The following is an 18,845-nucleotide window of genomic DNA, read 5'->3' as shown; positions in this document are numbered from 1 at the left end:
GAACTATATTAAGGTCCTACAAAATTGTCCAGTAACGTGTGACATATCTCTTCAGTTACTCCATGCCTGTTCATTTAGTGATGTTTCCTTTTTTGGCTGGATAGTGCTGGTGATAGTTAACACTCATAGCAGATATGCATTATGAGAATTCAATATGTATAAGTTACAATTTGCTGCTGATCGTTGTGTATTATAGTTTTAGTATTATTGTGGGCCATAATAGTTATATCTGAAAGTACCTAATGATATAATGCTACGGCAAACCATAGGTGAGCCCTTTTTGCTTACCTGCATAATTCTGGTTGAGTTGTTTGCAATTCGTGGATTGTAAGCTGAGGATTACGCTTGAGAAAGTGACTGTTTTCTGGGCTCTGTTGCCTGGATTCAGGTGGTGCAGTTTTCCAGGACCAAGTTTTCAACTGTCTTCGGAAGCTTATAGGGTCCTGGGTGCTTCTAATGCTGGTTGGTAGTGAGTTCCAGAGCCTGGTGGCTTGACATAAGAAAGCAGTGCATCCTACAGATTTCTTATGATAAGATGGTATGATAAGTGGTGCAAGCCTGGAGCACAGTGTTCTTTTTGGTTTATGTTGCGTGAATTTAACTTGTAGGCATAGCAGTCCTTTTTCTCTGGAGGTTCTGCGGATAATGCAGAGTGCCTTGAACATTGCACTTCTAGCTATAGGTAGCCAGAGGAGCGACTGCAGGACTGGTGCGTTCTCTTGGGTGAAGGCAAAGAAGAAGACCTGCGGGAGCATTTTCGATAAGTTGCATTTTGTGTATAATGAATGCGAATGCACTAAAGTAGAAGCTGTGGCCATAGTCAAGGTGGGAGATTACAAGGATGACTTGCTATTTATGTTGGTATGAAAGACATGGGAAGATGCAACATAGTATTTTCATTATGTAGAAGTCACTTTTTTGTGATGCCTTCTGAATCCATGGTTGCTCCTAGGTTTCTAATTTCCCTTGATGTTGTCAGAGGGCATTGAAGTTCCTTAGGCCACATAGCAGTAAGTTGGTAATTTTGCCATTTTCCACAGTCAAAATCTCTGTTTTGCAGTATTGAGCTTTAGATGGTTATTCATCATTCATGTGTTTATGGAAGGAAGACTGTCATTGAGTTTTGAATAGTAGAAGTCTTCTAGGCTATTCTTTAAAAAATGATTTGGGTGTCACCTGCATAGCTGTAACAGGTGATGTAAACCCACTTCTTTACCCAGTATACTGCCCGACTTCTAGCCTATTCCACTGTTCAATGTACAGTGCCTCATGCTGCAGCTGTTCCCGCTACAATGAAACAGGTCTGATTTAAAGTTTGGGAGACGGATACTCCGTCACAAAGATGATGATTTCTGTGGGAAGTTCGTATGCTAGCAGAAAACCAAGGGTATCTATGGCTCTCCGGTCTATGATGTTGTGGCATGGTTTAATTGATGTCTGGGGGGCAAAGGAGCCTAGAGTTCCAGGCTATACATACTTCTCTTGTCCCCACCAGAGGTATAGTAAGATGGATTATTTCTTAATATCATCCACAGAAATTAGTAAGATCAGTATTAGGAAACTCCCCAAGGTCCTCTCGGATCATAGCCCGCTGGCAATCATATACAATGGTAGGAGTAGTTTCTGTCCTGTAACTCCAGTTCTGTAGTAGGGGTATTTCTGTTATAGTCATAATCTAGTGAATAGTCCCGCCCATGTGCGTGGACCCCGGAGCAATCAAAAATAATCTCTTATAGTGTCAAAAAATGCAGAAAAGAATAGACACTTAAGAGAGAATTTAAAGACAGATAATGCAGCCTAAAAAGGCTACACTGTCCAGTACTTCAACTAGAAATTCCACCACAAAATCCACAAAACAGCAAAAGCCTGTACAGATTTCCCTTGCTTTAACAGCAAACTCCCTCAGGAATGATAGAGAGAAGAACCTGGACAGACAAGCCCCATAGGCTGCCATTATGTGGCTCAAAACAGGATACTGTGCCTTTAAGAGAATCTTCCAGAACCTTCTCCCAGTATCCCAGAATGCATAGCATGTCCAACTTACTTTCAGTTCTTTTTGAAGGCGTAACACGCCAGACCTGTAGCATTCCATAAAGGAATATGTCTCTCTCCACCGGGGAGGAGGGAGGGCGCTTATGACTATAACAGAGATACCCCTACTACAGAACTGGAGTTACAGGACAGAAACTACTCCTTCTGTAGTAGAGGATCTCTGTGTATAGTCGTAATCTAGTGAATAGAATGGCAAGCCCATCCCCACACCAAAGCGGCGGTGGAGAAAAGAGAATTAACGCCACTACTGTGCGAACAGATTTCGCAGCGAAGCCTGCCCAACCTGAGCGTCTGCCCTGGCATCAGTGTCCAGGCAGTAATGCTTAGCAAAGGTATGAACCGACTTCCAAGTGGCCGCCTTGCAGATTTCTGCAATCGGAACATTACGGAGCAATGCTGTCGTGGCAGCCTTGCCCCTGGTGGAATGAGCCTTAGGCTTACCTCCTAAGGTCTTATTAGCTTTTTGGTAACACAGCTGTATGCAGGACACAATCCACCTAGAGATAGACTGCTTAGAGGTCGCAAGACCCGTCCTGACTGATCCATAATTGATGAACAATTGGTCTGACCTACGAATATCACTGGTTTTATCCAGATAAAATTTCAGCACCCTCCTAACATCCAGGGAATGCAAAGACCTTTCCGCTGGAGATGAAGGATTCTGAAAGAACGTAGGTAAAGTTATAGTCTGGCTGATATGAAAATCAGAAACAACCTTGGGAAGAAATTTAGGGTGAGTACGCATAACAACCTTAGCCGCATGAAATACAGTATAAGGTTCTTGGCAACACAACGCCTGAATTTCACTCACCCGTCGGGCCGATGTAATGGCCACGAGGAACGCCGCCTTCCAGGACAGGTGCTGCAACGAAGCCTTATGAATAGGTTCAAAAGGCTCCTTCATCAATCTGGACAGCACCACATTCAAGTCCCATGAAGGCGAAGGAAGCCTGACAGGAGGGAATACTTTCTTCAAGCCTTCCAGAAAATCTTTGATCACAGGGATCTGGAAGAAGGAAGTCTGTGAAGGGCATTTCCTGTAGGCAGTCAAAGCAGCCAGATGAACCTTAATGGAATGGACATTAAGGCCAGACTGCGCCAGATGTAGCAGATATGGAAGGATGACATCTTCCTTGCATGTCGTAGGGTCATAGTTCTTAGACTTGCACCAGATGCAAAACCTCTTCCACTTGTAAGCATAAGAAGTCCTAGTGGAAGGTCGCTTAGCCTCCTTCAGTATGTCCATACAATCCTCTGGGAGATTCAAATGGCCATATTGCACTATTTCAGGAGCCATGCCGCCAAACTCAAAGACGAGAGGTTGGGGTGCACCATCCGCCCCCGAACTTCGTGAGAAGGTCCGGCCTGCACGGCAGCTTCATGTGAGGAAGGAGAGACCGGTGAAGCAGGTCCGTGAACCACCACTGTCTGGGCCATTCCGGGGCAATCAGAATCATCTTTGCCCTGGATTGGGAGAGCTTGATGAGAACCGCTGGAATCAGGGGAATGGGTGGAAAAGCGTACAGAAAGCTGTTCGACCAGTTGATCCATAACGCGTTCCCCAGCGTCCCCGGCTGGTAGTACCTGGAGGTGAAGTCTCGGCATTTGCTGTTTTCGGCGGTGGCGAACAGATCTACGTCTGGAGTTCCCCACCTTGCGAAGACTTCTCCTAGTACTTTGTCGTTTATGACCCATTCGTGGTTTTCCTGAATCAGTCTGCTCAGCTCGTCTGCCTGAACATTCTGCACACCTGGCAGATGAGTGGCCGTTATCGAGAGTCCTCGAGCCAGAAGCCAATGCCAGATCGCCTGCGCCTCCTGAGACAGAGTGCGTGATCTCGAGCCCCCCTGCTTGTTGAGGTAATACATCGTGGTCGTATTGTCCGTCTGTACAAGCAGAGAGTTGGTCCGGAAGGACGGTTGAAAGGCCTTCAGCGCCAAGTGAACAGCCCTGAGTTCCAGGAAATTGATGTGGTACGTGGACTCCGACGGGGACCACGTCCCTTGAATCTGCAGATCTCCGGAGTGCGCTCCCCATCCCAGGAGAGAAGCATCCGTCACGATAGTCTGAGTGGGAATGTCCTTGTGGAAGGGAACCCCTCTGAGGAGATTCTCCGCCGAACACCACCACTTCAGAGACTGAAGAGCATGCAGAGACAGTCGTATCTTGTCGTCCCAAGAGCCTCTCCTCTGGTCCCACTGGTCTTCCAAGCACTCCTGCAGCGGTCTCATATGCAGCCGTGCATGTGGCGTTAGGAAAATGCAAGAGGCCATCGATCCCAGCAGAGAAGACACCGTCCTCACTGACGTGTAAGGAGTGGACAGGAGAGCCTGAGCCTTCCGAAGGAGTGATAAACGTCGCTCTTCCGAAGGAGACACGCTTGCCGACAGCGTATCGATGGAGGCCCCCAAGTACTGGATGCACTGGACCGGAGTCGGGACAGACTTGGACATGTTGATGTGCAACCCCAGCTTGTTCAAGAGAACGCACGTCTTCTGGAAGTGTGCTTGAGCTTCCGAGAAGGAAGAGGCCTTGATCAACCAATCGTCCAGGTATGGGTAGACAAACACCTTGTTCTTCCGCAGGTGTGCCGCTACCACTGCCATGCACTTCGAGAACGTCCGGGGCGCAGACTTCAGCCCGAACGGAAGTACCGTGTATTGATAGTGATTGGTGACGACTTGAAATCGCAGGAACTTCCTGTGTTTGTGTGCAATGGGCACATGGAAGTACGCATCCTGTAGGTCTATGGCGCAAAGCCAGTCTCCCCGTTGCAGCTGAGGATAAATAATAATAATAATAATAATCCACATTTGTAAAGCGCACAATCACCCGTAAGGGTCTCTAGGCGCTGGGGGCCGTCGGGAAGATTAAGCAAGCTATTGCCCAGAGTCACATGGTGCTGGGCTAACCTGCCGCCGGTGCCGGGGATCGAACCCTGATCCCCAGATTCCAGCGTCAGCCGCCCTGGCCGTGGCGCCACACCTCTCCCACCCTCCCACCCTCCCTCTGATGCAACGACAGCATGCAAAATTTTTCTCTGCGAATCCATTTGTTTGCCTGTCGCAAGTCCAGAATGGGCCTGAACTCGTTCTTGTCCTTCTTGCGGACCAGAAAAAACCGAGAGTACAGGCCTCTTCCTCTTTGAGACAGAGGTACGTCTTCTATCGCCCTTTTCCTTAACAGGATATCGGCCTCCGCCTGGAGCTCGCGCAGCTGATACTGCGAGCTGACCGGGGGAATCGATGGAGGAGGGCTGGTGAACCGAAGACTGTATCCATTGCAAACAACATTCAGTACCCACTTGTCCTGAGTAATTTTTCTCCACTCTGCCAGAAAAAATTGAACGCTTCCCCCCACCGGAGCGGGTAACGGACGAAGGGGAAGTAACCGCTCAGGGTCGAGACCCAGCCGGGCCCTTGTTCGCGGTAGAGGACTGCTGTCCACCTCTACCCCTCTGACGTTTCTGGAAGGGCCTTCTGTATTGCTGCTGTTGGTGCTGCTGCTGCTGTTGCCCAGAAGACTGTCCCCTTCCTCTACCCTGCGACCCGAACCGTCGTTGGAACTGGCGGTAGGGTTTCTTTTCTTTGGGTTTCTCCAAGCCCACAGCCGTCAGGGTTTCCGCCTCGGCCTTCATCCTGGCCATTTCGTCATCTGCGTGTTTCCCGAAGAGGGTGTCGCCGGAAAACGGCAGATTTGCCACTCGTTGTTGCGCTTCAGGCTTGAGCGACGTCAGCCGGAGCCAAGCATGGCGTCTCTGATTGATACCGTGGCAGTATCCATGCGCGGCCAACAGGGAGATATCCGCTGCGGCGCTGATGGCCTGGTTTGAAACCAGCATCCCTTCCTGGACGATCTCCATGAAGTCCTCTCTCCTGTCACGCGGGACAAGGTCCGCAAACTGTTCCATGGAATCCCACAGTGCACGGTCGTACCGCCCCAACAACGCCGAGTCGTTGGAGGCCTTCATTGTCGTGGAAGACGTCCCACACGCCTTCCGTCCAGCTGAGTCAATCCAGCGGCTCTCCTTATCCGGAGGCACAGTGGAGGACGGGGAGGTAGCATGTAGTTTCCGAGCCGCCGTCACAATCACCGAATCAGGTACTGGGTCCTTCCGTAAGAAGGCCGGGTCCGACTCTGGAGCCCTGTACTTCTTGACAAGCCTGGAGGGAGCGGCTTTCACCACCGCCGGCGTAAGGAAGAGCTGTTCAGCAGGCTCGACCAGTCCTGGCACCAAAGGCAGTAGGGGGCGAGACAGGTGCTTTGTGTGCAAAGTCTCGAAGATCACAGAAGTCGTGGGCGTAGGGGCCGTCACCTTGATCCCCAACTTCGCAGCCCCTCTCAGGAGAACCTCCTGGAACGTGCCAATGTCATCTATCGGAGACACCCTCATCTCCGGCGAATCCGACAATGTAGGTGAATACGAACGGGTCCCAGAGGCCGAACGGGACCTGGGCCTATGCCTCCTATGGCGATGTCTGGATCTCGAGGAGGATCCGTGTCCACTCCTAGATCTGTCTCTCCTCCCTGAGCGTGACCTCGATCTCCTGGGTCTGGGACGCTCCGCCGGCTTCCCCGGGTCGGACGTCTTGGGCTTAGGAGGAACCTTCGACTTAGGAGTCTTCTTCGGAGGTGTCGGAAGTCTGGGCATCGACACCGATCTCGGTGGAACCGGAGGAGGAGCACCCGGCACCGGGGCCTGCGGTCCTGACGGAAGAGCAGGTAGAGGAGGCAATGGAGGAGGGGTCGGAGCCCTCGGAGGAGGACCTCTAGGCAAAGGAGGAGGAGGAGGAGGTGTAATAGTCTTCTTAGGGGTATACACCTCTGAGTACGCCGTTCCCGGCGAGCCACCATCCTGTCCTGACTGAGGGGAGCCCCCCCACAGTCTTCGGCCTGTCCTTACGACCCCCTGACGTCGAAAACCGGTGTTCAGACGTCGAACGTGGTCCCCTCGATGTCGAGCGGCCCTTCGGCGTCAACCGTTTTACACGCCTCGGCGTCGACCGGCTTCTATGCCTCGACGTCGACCCCGACCAGATGGACGATCCTGGAAACCTCGACGACGGGCGCTGACGCCTCGACGGCGACCTCGACCGCCTCGACGACGACCTCTTCGATCACCTCGACGTCGACCTCGATCGCCTCGACGTCGACTTCTTCTGCGCCGGAGACCTCTTCCGCCTCGACGGCGACCTTGTCCGCTTCGACGGCGGCCTCGACGACGAGGATCCCCTTGACGACGACGATGTCCTCGCCCTCGACGGCGAACGGCGGTGTCGCCTCGACGGCGAGCGCCGACGCCGGGTCCTCCGATGCCGTCCACTCGACGCCGACGACGAAATCGACACCGGGTTCGACGGCGGCCTGTGTAAGTCCCTCGACGTCGACGGGCGACGTTTTCTCAACCCAGAGCCCTGGGGAGACCGGGAACTGGCCGTGGACCTTCCTCTCGACGTCGTGGTCAGAGCAACCGACCCAGACGGAGACCGTGGATGTTTGCTGGACTTCCTGCCACTGGGGAGCCCCCCAGAGGCCTCAGCATGGGCAGTAGAAGCCCCTCCAGACCCACCTTGAGCCTTCAGTCTTCTTTCTTCCAGGCCCTGAAGTCTAATCTTCCTCCTGTCCTTCAGGGTCCTGCCAGAGAAGCCTCTACAGATCACACACTCCTCTGGGATGTGGGAAGAGGGAAGGCAGAGGATACACACCTCATGGGGATCTGACTTGGCCTTCTTCCTGGAGCACTCCGGGCATTTGTCAAATAATGCAGGCATTATGGACAACAAAAGGGTGCAGAAAACCAAGAAGAAAGTCACCAAAGTACTTTAAAAGTACACAAAATCGAATTTAGTGAAAAAACACCAACAAAACCCTTGAAAAGGGAGAGCTCAATGCTCCAGGGTCCTGCTTGCAGGAGCCGGAAAAAAGAACTGGAAGTAAGTTGGACCTGCCATGCATTCTGGGATACTGGGAGATGGTTCTGGAAGATTCTCTTAAAGGCACAGTATCCTGTTTTGAGCCACATAATGGCAGCCTATGGGGCTTGTCTGTCCAGGTTCTTCTCTCTATCATTCCTGAGGGAGTTTGCTGTTAAAGCAAGGGAAATCTGTACAGGCTTTTGCTGTTTTGTGGATTTTGTGGTGGAATTTCTAGTTGAAGTACTGGACAGTGCAGCCTTTTTAGGCTGCATTATCTGTCTTTAAATTCTCTCTTAAGTGTCTATGCTTTTCTGCATTTTTTGACACTATAAGAGATTATTTTTGATTGCTCCGGGGTCCACGCACATGGGCGGGACTATTCACTAGATTATGACTATAACAGAAATACCCCTACTACAGAACTGGAGTTACAGGACAGAAACTACTCCTACCATTGTATATGATTGCCAGCGGGCTATGATCCGAGAGGACCTTGGGGAGTTTCCTAATACTGATCTTACTAATTTCTGTGGATGATATTAAGAAATAATCCAGCTTACTATACCTCTGGTGGGGACAAGACAAGTATGTATAGCCTGGAACTCTAGGCTCCTTTGCCCCCCAGACATCAATTAAACCATGCGACAAAATCATAGACCGGAGAGCCATAGATACCCTTGGTTTTCTGCTAGCATACGAACTTCCCACAGAAATCATCATCTTTGTGACGGAGTATCCGTCTCCCAAACTTTAAATCAGACCTGTTTCATTGTAGCGGGAACAGCTGCAGCATGAGGCACTGTTCATTGAACAGTGGAATAGGCTAGAAGTCGGGCAGTATACTGGGTAAAGAAGTGGGTTTACATCACCTATACACAGAGATCCCCTACTACAGAATGGGATTAGCTAGGAACTTCAGGGCTTGGACATTTAATCGGAAGCTTCTGACCGATGTACAGTTTGTTGAACATATGCAAAAATGGGCCCGCGAGTTCTTTGATGCCAATCGTTATAGTGCATCAAGGAACTGTGTGTGGGATTCATTTAAAGCAGTATTGAGGGGGGAGGTTATTAGTTACTCTGCTCAGGTCAGGAAAAAAGAACAAGCCATTAGGATTAAGCTTGTGACAGATCTAGGTAAGGCAGAAGAACAGCACTGTCGAGATCTAACCCAAGGAAGGGAAGGTAGAGAGAGTCAAACCAGTATCTGCCTAATTAAAGCGGAACTACAAAAATATCTTGCAGAGAAGGCGGCAGCGGAATATTGGACATATAAGAGGAGGGTGTATGAGACTGGGGAGCAGGCTGGCAAGGAATTAGCGTTAAGGATCAGGCAAGATTATACCAAGAACATAATAACAAGCATCCGCGGTAATGGACGTGAGGTGGTGGAACCCCAGGGCATCCTTTCGGTTTTCGCAAATTTCTATCAAATCCTGTATAAGGAGGAAATGGGTGGGACGCGTCCAATTGGCAGGTATCCGGATAATGGGCCTAAATTGGGACCAGCAGAAAGAGAAAAATTGGAGCAGGATATAACGGATGAGATCCGTGAGGCACTATCTGACCTGGCTGCCGGTAAGGCTGCTGGGCCAGATGGCATCCCTCTCGAGATGTATAAGTGTCTCTCGGTAGAGCTGGCTCCAATACTGTTGGATCTATTTAATGGCATTATAGGTACGGGTAAGATCCCGGAAACATGGAAAGACACTAACATCATAGTCTTCCATAAAAAAGGAAAGCCGAAGGAAAACCCTGGGTCCTATAGGCCCATATCTTTGATCAATTCGGACAATAAGCTGTATGCAAAGATTCTGGCCGCACGGTTGGGGAGGGTTATTGGTGGGCTCGTCTCCCCCTGGCAGCATGGGTTTATCCCCGGTCGAGGAACGGCGGACCATGTTAGAAGAGCAATCTCGCTGTTCGAGGCCTATGCTGCAGGGGGGAGAGGGGTCGCCATGATCCTCCTCGACGCGGAGAAAGCGTTCGATCGCGTCAGGTGGCTCTACCTATGGGACGTATTGATGGAGAGGGGGTTTGGCCCAAAAATTCGGGCGCCCGTAAAAGCCATTGTGAGAAGTTGGCCTGATAGGTGATGTTTCCAATTCTGGAACCACCTATTATCAGACCAAACAATCCCTTATGGTGTCTGGTTGTAAGTCAACCTTATTAGACAAGCTATCCTAGGGGTAGCATGGACTAAGCAGCCTAAAGGCTTAACTTAAGAGGTCGTGTTAAGCGAGCTGTTTTACCACATACAATCCTGTAATATCAAATGAAAGGACACCACACAAGTATATATTATAAAAATATATGTGTTTATTACTAAAAACAATCCCCAGTATTCTTTATGAATAAAGGGGCACAAGCGTTAAATCAAAAGCACTGTTTAAACATACAAGTTGCACAATTATGGATGAGGGCGGGTGGCCACTCAAACCATATACTAAACAAGTGGTATAAGAGATACCACTCGAGCAGTGGTTAGGCCTAGGGCCTAGGGAATCGCTGGGAGCAGTCAGGACAAGCAATGCTGAAGTCGGGAATGGCCCTCGGGATTCGGGAGATGTGCGGAAAGCGCACGCATGCACCAATGTTAACCAATGGTGCGTAAAAGTCATAAAGTTAAAGTTTAAGGACACTTCCGCTGGACCTAGAGGAACAAAACTTAACACACAGACCCTAGAGATGTGCACCAGTGTGGGAACACCGGCGGAGCAAAGTTACCTCACCCACAGGAAGTGGGTGCACAGGGTCGAAGTGGCGTCGGGTTTTGACACGCAGGCTCTTGGTGCTTGAAGCTGAAAGGGCTGCAGGCGGGTTGAAGATGAAGTGTCCATTGGAGTCCAAGGGTGGACTCAAGTCGAAGGGTACCTGAAAGCAGAGGGGACAGAGTCTGGGTCACTCAGCAGTGACCAGGGTGGAACCAGGACGGAACCAGGCAATGTCGGGCGCAATCAGGTGGTCGTCGAGGAGCTTCTCTTCGCTGTCACGTGGGCTCTGGGGCATCTGCGACGTCCAGGAGCAGGTCACGATCTGTCCCACGCAGGCTCTCACCGTCGGCGCTGTCGGCTTCAAGTTTGGAGCAAACAACACTTGGCAAGAGCAATCCACGCGGGATCGGAAGATTGCTTCTCACTCGGACCAGGAAGGTCAGAGTCGGGGCTCCTTTTCAGGGGAGCTGGTGTGGATCTGGAGCAACCAGATTCACGAGTCTTCTTTGTAGTTTCGTCGGCACAGGGACCACTAGCCGGCTGGCAAGTGACCGGGCCAACGCGTTGAGCCAAATGGAGCAGAAGGGCCCCACGCAGCACTCGTCGAGTGTGGAGGGCTGAACTTCGGCTCAGGAGTAGCTCAGGGTGGGGGCTTCTCAAACCCCGGTGCACAGCTTCGAGGGTCACTCGTGGGCTGCACGGTCAGCGTCTCATGGTCAATTCAAGATGGCGTGCCCCACGCTTCCGGTCGCCTCCACGGGTCTCAGCTCTGCAGGGACTGTGGATCGGGCTGTTGGAAGGCAGGAAAGCTTGATCTCGTCGATCTCAGTCGCTCGAGTTCCGGCGGGAACTGCAACTAAGTAGACGTCGAGGGCTGGATGGTGCCTGCTGCTGCAGGGTGGTCACTCCTTGACCACAAGGGAGATTCTTCGGGCTTCCACGTTGAGATGGAGGTCCAAGGGTCCAGAGTTTCGTTTCTAATGTTTCTTCCAGGAAATCTGATGTGCATTGGCACTGCTCCCACTCTTATTCGAATCTGGGGGGCGTGATTACCTGCTAGGTCCCCCCCTATGGGTGGGACCCAGGAAGGGGGTGGATACACCCCTTTCCTTTGATCCAGGCCGCCCTGGCACGAGGGCTGGAGTGCCCCAGAACCGGTTTGGCCGGATTATGCAAGGGGCAGCCTTGTGCGCCCCAGGCAGTGTCTGGTTTCTTTCAGACCTCCCTGCTACAATCCACTATCTCCTGTCTGGAGGGCGGTGACACCCTCCTGTGACAGGAAACCCTTTGTCCAGGACCCATTTGGCCGAGTTTCGGTCAGCTGCAGGGGTCCAGACATTTGTCTGTGGCAGAGGCATCCATTTTGTGGATCTAAGGTCTTTGGAGAAATTAACCGCATTAAAGTAAAGGAACATGTCTTACCCCTCTAGAGGGGTGGAATGCTATCCCCGTCGCCAGAACTGGCGAGGGGATAGTATTCCAAATCGTATGACACCTTACACGACATGTTTTGATAAAGCCAAACCAAAGTTGCTATTTAACTGCGAGGATTATAAGGCACTTAAGAGTATATGGTATGGCATTATCCTGAAACAGCTTAGGGAGTTGTTCCCGACAGCTGCAGACAGGCTCAGCTCATGCTAGAGCTCCATCTCACATAAAACCACGCACTCTGCCTCCAGGATTGATGAGGCTTTCTATAGGAGTGGCTCACAGGTTTACATGTGTCCAGATATAGGTTTAGATATAGGTATACTATATCTAAGCAAGGGGTGATTACACCACCTTACCCCAGCTGAGTGATCAGCCAGTTGTGTCAATTTAAGAACCAACCAGGGGTGGCAAAAGATATGCTGCAGCCCCTGGTAGGCCTTGGTGGCCCCTATGCCCTGGGCACCTATAGTGTATTATACAGGGGCTGACAAGGAGTCCATTTCCAATTGGTATGTGCCTATAGCACATGTGTCAGTAATTTAGTGAGAGAACAGCAGGCTGGGGGTCTGATCAGCAGGCCCACAGCCTCAGTAGTCGAAAACCAGTGAAGCAAAAAGCAAAAATTTGGGGTGACCATAGGATAGCAGACCCTACTCTCCTACACAACCCCCCCCCCCAAACGCAGGGACATTAAACTAACCTTGACCAGATAAGTCTTCATGTTCTAAGTGGAAGTACCGGGAGAGACCATCTGCATTACCATGGTCAGTCCCTGGGCGGTGCTCCACTGTAAAGTCCATCCCCTGTAGGGAAATGGACCACCTGAGCAGTTTGGGATTTTCACCCTTCATCTGATTAAGCCATAAGAGGGGCTTATGGTCTGTCTGCACCAGGAAGTGAGTTCCAAACAAGTAGGACCTCAACTTCTTTAATGCCCAAACCACAGCAAAGGCCTCCCTCTCAATGGCTGACCAACGTTTCTCTCTGGGAGTCAGCCTTCTGCTAATGAAAGCAATAGGCTGGTCTTGACCATCTTGATTAAGTTGTGAGAGCACAGCTCCCACCCCCAACTCAGAAGCATCTGTCTGTACAATGAACTGTTTGGAGTAGTCAGGACTCTTCAGGATAGGTGCAGAGCACATGGCCTTCTTCAGGTCATCAAATGCCTTCTGACAGCTAACTGTCCACTGAACCTTTTTTGGCATCTTCTTGGATGTCAAGTCATTTAATGGTGTCACTATAGACCCATAGTTCTTCACAAACTTCCTGTAATACCCAGTCAGGCCCAAGAAGGCTCTGACTTGTGTCTGGGTAACTGGAGGAGCCCAGTCCTGTATGGCCTGGATTTTGCTCTCCAGTGGCTGAACCTGGCCTCCACCTACCAGGTGGCCCAGGTATACAACCTTACTCTGCCCTATCTGGCACTTAGTGGCCTTGATAGTTAGGCCTGCCTTTTGCAGGGCCTCCAAAACTTTCTTCAGGTGGATCAGGTGATCCTCCCAGGTGGAGCTAAAGACAGCAATATCATCTAGATATGCTGCACAAAAGTCATCCAACCCAGTAAGGACTTGGTTCACCAACCTTTGGAAAGTGGCAGGTGCATTCTTCAAACCAAAGGGCATTACCACAAATTGATAATGTCCACTAGGGGTAGAGAATGCTGTTTTGGCTTTTGACTCCTCAGCTAATCTGATTTGCCAGTAGCCAGCTGTCAGATCAAATGTGCTCAGAAACTTGGCAGAAGCCAATCTGTCAATGAGCTCATCTGCTCTTGGAATGGGGTGAGCATCTGTCCTAGTGACAGCATTGAGACCCCTGTAGTCCACGCAAAATCTCATTTCTCTCTTTCCATCTTGGGTATGAGGTTTTGGCACAAGGACTACTGGGCTGGCCCATGGGCTCTCTGATGGCTCAATCACTCCAAGCTCTAACATCTTTTGCACCTCAGCCTTGATGCAATCCCTGACATGGTCAGGTTGCCTGTAGATCTTATTCTTCACAGGCAGACTGTCACCAGTGTCCACTACATGGGTACACCAGTCAGTCTGGCTGGGTGTGAGTGAAAACAAATGCCTGTGGGCCTGCAAAACTTGTCTGCAGTCCATCTGTTGCTGGTCAGTGAGGCTGCCTGCCAAGGCTACTCCATCAACTGAACCATCATCAGGGTTCTGAGAAAGCAGGTCTGGGAGAGGGTCACTCTCTTCCTCCTGATCCCCATCTGTGGCCATGAGCAAGCTCATGTCCTCCCTGTCCACAAATGCTTTCAAACGATTCACATGGATTACCCTGTGAGGGCTCCTGGGTGTTCCAAAGTCCACCAAGTAGGTGACTTCTCCCTTCTTTTCAATGACAGGATAGGGTCCACTCCATTTGTCCTGGAGTGCTGCTGGAGCCACTGGCTCCAGTACCCACACCTTCTGTCCTGGTTGGAATTCTACCAGTACAGCCTTTTGGTCATGCCAAGCTTTCTGTAGTTCTTGGCTGGCCTCCAGGTTTTTGGATGCTCTTTCCATGTATTCAGCCATCCTGGAGCGGAGACCAAGTACATAGTCCACTATGTCTAGTTTGGGCTTTTTGAGAGGTAACTCCCATCCTTCCTTCACCAAACACAATGGACCTCTCACAGGGTGGCCAAACAAAAGTTCAAAAGGGCTGTAGCCAACCCCCTTCTGTGGGACCTCTCTGTAAGCAAAGAGCAGGCAGGGTAAAAGAATGTCCCATTTCCGCCTGAGCTTCTCTGGTAATCCTTTTATCATGCCTTTAAGGGTCTTGTTAAATCTCTCCACAAGCCCATTGCACTGTGGATGGTAGGGGGTGGTAAACTTGTAGTTTACTCCACACTCCTTCCACATTGCTTTCAGATAGCTGGACATAAAATTGGTGCCCCTATCTGATAACACCTCCTTTGGGAAGCCCACTCTTGAGAAAACTGCAATGAGGGCTTTTGCCACCACAGGTGCTGTGGTGGTCCTCAGGGGAATAGCCTCTGGATACCTGGTGGCATGATCCACTACCACCAGTATAAATCTGTTCCCAGATGCTGTTTGGGGGTCCATTGGACCCACAATATCAATTCCAACTCTTTCAAAGGGAACCCCCACCACAGGTAGTGGTATTAGGGGGGCCTTTGTTGTGCCACCTGACTTACCACTGGCTTGGCAAGTGACACAGGAGCGACAAAACTCCTTGACATCCTCTGACATGTGAGGCCAGTGAAAGTGTGAAACAAGCCTGTCCCACGTCTTGTTCTGGCCTAAGTGTCCTGCAAGGGGAATATCATGGGCCAAGGTAAGAAGAAACCCCCTAAACTGCAGAGGTATGACCAACCTCCTGGTCATGCCAGGCTTGGGGTCTCTAGCCTCTGAGTAAAGGAGTCCATCATCCCAATACACAGTATGGGTACCTTGGGCATCCCCAGCAGCCTCAGCAGCAGCCTGCTGTCTGAGGGGTTCAAGGGAAGGGCAATCTAATTGAGCCTGCCTCAGGTCTGCCCTAGAGGGTCCCCCTGTCCCCAGAAACTCAACCTGGTCAGGTTCAAGTTCCTCAGAGACAGTCTCCTCTTGGACTGCAGAATCAGTTTCCTCTGAAACTTGATCCTCAACCTGGGGCAAGGTGGAAGGCTCAGCCTTTCCTCTCTTGCTCCTTCTCTTGGGTTGTGGTTGGTCTATTGTTCCAAGATCCACCACTGGTTCAGGAAGGCACTTCTTAGCCTGAGCCCTTGTCATGGCAAGGACATGCTCTGAAATCCCTAGCATTTCTGCATGAGTCCTGTACTCCACTTCTGACCATGCTGAGCTTTCAAGATCATTGCCTAACAGACAGTCTACTGGTAGGTCTGCACTCACCACAACTTTCTTTAGGCCATCAACCCCTCCCCAGGAGAAGTTCACAACTGCCACACTATGGGAAGTAGTGGAGTTGCTTGCATTGGTCACTAGGTAGCTCTCACCTAGTACAATCTGTCCAGGGTCCACAAAGTCAGGTGTCACCATTGTGACACTGGCACATGTGTCCCTGTAGGCTTGAGCCAGCTTCTCATTAATTAAGGGAGTCTGCCTGTATTTGCCCAGGTTACTGGGGCTTACTGCAGTGGGCAATTCAATGTCCACATCATACAGGAGAACTGCCTGTGTAGGGATTCTGACTAGGCCAGATCCTACTTCAATACCCAGGGTCAACCCAGCTACACCCTTGGACTGTGTTCCACCACTGCTTACTGTACTTGGGGTTGCAGTTGCTTTAGGAGCTGGAGTGGTGGGGACTGGATTTGCCTTGGTGCACTCACTGCCCCAGTGTGAAACTGATTTGCAGGTATTACACCAAGGTGTCTTTGGACCTTTGTTCTTCTTCTTCTTGTTTCCATTTTGGGAACCACCCTCCTTACTATTAGTTTGGGGGCCTGAAGACTTCTGGTCTTTTTCTTTATCTTTCTGATTACCACCCTTCTGGTCTGTTTTCTTCTGGTCACCACCTTGGTTCTGGGGTTTCTGCTTAATCCTTGTTCTGACCCATTTGTCTGCCTTCTTTCCCAATTCTTGGGGAGAGGTCAGATCAGAGTCAATAAGGTATTGATGCAACAGCTGGTTTGTACAGTTATTAAGGATCTGTTCTCTCATCATAAGATTGTACAATCCTGTATAGTCTGAAACTTTACTTCCCTGCAACCAACCCTCCAAAGCCTTAGTGGCACACTCAACGAAATCAGTCCAGTCTTGAGTCTGTGCTTTTTGGGTGTCTCTGAACAACAACCTGTATTGCTCAGTGGTTAGGCCAAACCCTTCAATAAGAGCACTCTTCAAGACAGTGTAGTTTTTGGCATCCTCAGGTCTAACTGTGAGGAGCCTGTCCCTCCCTTTCTCAGAAAAGGAGTACCATAAAATTGCAGCCCACTGATCCTCAGGAACCTGCTGTACCATGCAGGCTCTCTGAAGAGCAGTCATCCATTTGTGGATGTCATCCCCTTCTTTAAAGGGGGGCACACTTTTTGTCAGGTTTCTATTGTCATAGCCCCTGTCTTTTTCTCTTGGAAATTTGCTGCCACCAGTGGCATCTAAGCCACTTAATTTCTGCTCTCTTGCCAAGGCAAGTCTAGCTTGAGCCAAGGCTACCTCCTCCCTCTCTATCTGGAGTTTGACAGCCCTCATTCTGGCCCTATGCTCTAGCTTTTGAGAAGCAGTCATGCCTCTCTGTGATTCTCTGGAGGCACTAGAAATATGAGAGTCCCCTGAGGGAGATCTCACTCTTCTGTTGCCTGGGAGAATAACATGGTGGGATCTGGGGAGGTGCTGGCCCTCTCCATTCCCCAGTAGGTCTAAGTTGGCCTGGCTAAGCCTGGCAACTGGGACCTGGCTACCCCTCTGATCCTGATCTTCTAAGTCCTCAACTTCTGAGTCCTCCTCCTCCTCTTCTTCTTCCTCATCTTCCTCCTGAGGGGGGTCAGTTATAGGGGGGTTCCCTCCATTTCCTGTTTCTAGGGAAGCTTCCTTTGCCCTTTCTAAGTCATCCTGCTCTAGGATGGCTACCAGGATTTGGCAGGTGGGGCTTCTGCCCCTTTTTAACCCTCTTGATTTGCACAAGGCAACCAAGTCCTTTCGGGTTAGTTTGTCATAGCTGAAAGTTGCCTGGGTAAGGTCAACTGTCACAGGAGTAGACCCTGAGGCTTTTCCTGTGTCAGACATGACTGCTAGTGAGGTGTAAGTGGTGCACTTACCTACACTAAGTGTTTTCCTACTGTACCTTGCTAGTGAGTTGTAGTCAGGGTGTGCTAATCCCTTTAATCTACAACTACTAAGTTCAGTAGAACTTAATATGCTAAGCTTTTGATTTATATGTACCTAGAGGTACTTGATGTGATCTTTCAATTTGATACAAAGATTGCAATGGTAAAACAACAGCAAGCTCAAATCCGCACCGCTGCTCACCAATGTGAGAAGTTGGCCTGATAGGTGATGTTTCCAATTCTGGAACCACCTATTATCAGACCAAACAATCCCTTATGGTGTCTGGTTGTAAGTCAACCTTATTAGACAAGCTATCCTAGGGGTAGCATGGACTAAGCAGCCTAAAGGCTTAACTTAAGAGGTCGTGTTAAGCGAGCTGTTTTACCACATACAATCCTGTAATATCAAATGAAAGGACACCACACAAGTATATATTATAAAAATATATGTGTTTATTACTAAAAACAATCCCCAGTATTCTTTATGAATAAAGGGGCACAAGCGTTAAATCAAAAGCACTGTTTAAACATACAAGTTGCACAATTATGGATGAGGGCGGGTGGCCACTCAAACCATATACTAAACAAGTGGTATAAGAGATGCCACTCGAGCAGTGGTTAGGCCTAGGGCCTAGGGAATCGCTGGGAGCAGTCAGGACAAGCAATGCTGAAGTCGGGAATGGCCCTCGGGATTCGGGAGATGTGCGGAAAGCGCACGCATGCACCAATGTTAACCAATGGTGCGTAAAAGTCATAAAGTTAAAGTTTAAGGACACTTCCGCTGGACCTAGAGGAACAAAACTTAACACACAGACCCTAGAGATGTGCACCAGTGTGGGAACACCGGCGGAGCAAAGTTACCTCACCCACAGGAAGTGGGTGCACAGGGTCGAAGTGGCGTCGGGTTTTGACACGCAGGCTCTTGGTGCTTGAAGCTGAAAGGGCTGCAGGCGGGTTGAAGATGAAGTGTCCGGTGGAGTCCAAGGGTGGACTCAAGTCGAAGGGTACCTG

General features: G+C 50.2%; 1 protein-coding gene across 2 annotated transcripts in view; it reads right to left on the bottom strand.

Annotated features, from left to right (window-relative positions):
* Positions 1 to 18,845, bottom strand: part of RPAP2 (RNA polymerase II associated protein 2) — a 564,035-nt gene that overhangs the window by 75,304 nt on the left and 469,886 nt on the right. The window lies entirely within an intron of this gene.

The sequence above is a fragment of the Lissotriton helveticus genome, chromosome 1_1 (genome assembly GCF_964261635.1).
Source record: "Lissotriton helveticus chromosome 1_1, aLisHel1.1, whole genome shotgun sequence".
Lineage (NCBI taxonomy): Eukaryota > Metazoa > Chordata > Amphibia > Caudata > Salamandridae > Lissotriton > Lissotriton helveticus.
Note: the sequence above shows the minus strand (reverse complement) of the source record. Positions and strands in the feature narration are given on the sequence as shown.